We start from the raw sequence: 2,244 nt of genomic DNA on the forward strand, positions 1-2,244 counted from the left end.
CTTGTTCTATACCCTAATAGAACTATGTTTTCAACATTAGAAATACCCAGGTGCTAAATTAATCTTGTTATTTTATTTGAATGACATAGTCAATGGGTAAATTTATTCAGATTAAAAAAATATAATAACAATATTTAGTGGCAAAAAATGCATAAATGATCATGCTATTTAGATACTTGCTTATCCCATTGGACTTTAGGTTACTTAACTATATACCCTGTCTCTGGTAAGACATGTGCCTCACAGATAACATGCATTCAATTAATGTTTGGTGAATAAATAGAGATTGGACAAACACATTTATAAATCTTATCAGAATAGCTAAGTATACATGAGACTGTCAAAAAGAAAGTTTTCATCAATTAACAAAAATAATAATATTATCACTTGTTAATTAAATACCTTTATCAAAGGATACAGGCTCTTTTTAATAAAAATTAGTATATAGTGATGTCAGCACGTCAACAGAAATGACAGAATAAGGAATTGAAAATTCTGCCCTTCCTAAAGGGCAATTTTTAAAAATGAGCAGAAGTTGTCAGAATCAACTTTTGACACCTTTAAATTAACCAAAGTCTTGAGGTTCTTAGTGCCAGAAAGAGCAGAATGGACTTCATTCACAAAGAATTATCATTATCTGTCCCAACCTGATTACTCCCTAGGAAGTCAGCACAAATGTTTGTCTTTATTTCACTTACTGGAACTGACTGGCTTATTTCTAAAGCCTATTGGTATGTCTAAGGGAATTTATCAAAAATATTTACAGCTGAATGGGGCGCCTGCGTGGCTCAGTGGGTTAAGCGTCCGACTTCGGCTCAGGTCATGATCTCACGGTCCGTGGGCTCGACCCCCGCATCAGGCTGTGTGCTGACAGCTCAGAGCCTGGACCGTGCTTCAGATTCTGTGTCTCCCTCTCTCTCTCCCCTGCTCACACTGTCCCTCTATCTCACTCAGAAATAAATAAAACATTAAAAATTTTTTTAAAAAATATTTACAGCTGAAGAGATAAATAAGAGTTGAGGCAAACCATAGCTTAAACATAAAGCTTGGAGGAAAGGCTGGGGAATGAGATGGCTGTAAGGGCTTTGAAAAGCTTGAACATTTTCTTATAAATCTAGAAGTTAATACATGTGCTCAGGAAAGACCTGAGAAGGACCTACGTTCTCACATCCTAATAACCTTAACTCTTAAAAAATAAATAAATAAATAAAAGAGGATGTGCAGGCTAAGGAACAATTTTAAACTACCCAATAAGCACTGATAGCGTGCTCAACATACACAGAGCCTCTGGTGAACTAATGGAAGATTTTTTTCGTTCTACATGTTTAAAGAAATCTCAAAAATAAAATTAACCTAAGAAGAGCAAGACTTGTATACAAAACGTTGAAAGAAATTAAAAGTAATCAAGATAAGTGGAAAGAGCTTCCATGGTTATGAATTGGTAGAGTTTAATCTTGTTAAGATGGCAAGGCTCCCCAAATAACTGGCTTTGCAGATCTACAGTAATCCACATCAAAATTCCAACTGCTTTTTTTCATAAGTGGATGAGCTGATCCTAAACGCATATGAAAAAGGATGCAATGTAGCCAAAACAATCTTTAAAAATAAAGCATTGTGAACGATGGTTAACCCTCACACTGATTGCTTTTTTATTTTTATTTTTTTAAATGTTCAAGTTCTTTCAATTTGTGGAAACAGGTGATTCTTTTGCTATTGATTTAATTTCATATTCATACGTTGTATTTAGGTAATTTTTGCATAACAATATTTCAATAAATGTTTTACCACAAAATATTCTTTGAATACACTTAAAATTGGAAATGTCTCATACAAACTGTAATGTCTGCCCTGTTTCATTTTCATTTGATTGCATTAGAAATCAAAATCTCTTTTTTTCCTTTGTTCTTTTGGTAAAATATGTGATTTAAAAACTTTTCTGTCCAAAGACTCTGGTCATTTTTTGTAAACTAATTGAATGTTTTTATTGATTATCTGAATTTTTATTCTTACATTCATTTCTTATTTGCATAGAGAACAAACTAATGGTTGCTGGAGGGGAGGTGGGTGGTAGATGAGTTAAACAGGTGATGGGCATTAGGGAGGGGACTTTTTTGGATGAGCACTGGTTATCATATATAAGAGATGAATCATTGGGTTCTACTCTTGAAGCCAAGACTTAAGTAAAAGAAAGAGAGGAGGGGGGGAAGGAAGGAAGGAAGGGAGGGAGGGAGGGAGGGAGGGAGG

At 34.4% G+C, this 2,244-nt stretch overlaps 1 long non-coding RNA gene across 1 annotated transcript in view; it reads right to left on the reverse strand.

Annotated features, from left to right (window-relative positions):
- Window positions 1–1,474: 1,474 nt before the first annotated feature.
- The window catches only part of LOC120225732, a 36,989-nt gene continuing 36,219 nt past the window's right edge, over window positions 1,475–2,244 (reverse strand). The window contains exon 5 of the long non-coding RNA XR_005526878.1: window positions 1,475–1,555. This is a non-coding gene — a long non-coding RNA (uncharacterized LOC120225732). The remainder of the gene's footprint in view (window positions 1,556–2,244) is intronic.

The sequence above is a fragment of the Hyaena hyaena genome, unplaced genomic scaffold (assembly GCF_003009895.1).
Source record: "Hyaena hyaena isolate Hyena2069 unplaced genomic scaffold, ASM300989v1 scaffold_1496, whole genome shotgun sequence".
NCBI lineage: Eukaryota > Metazoa > Chordata > Mammalia > Carnivora > Hyaenidae > Hyaena > Hyaena hyaena.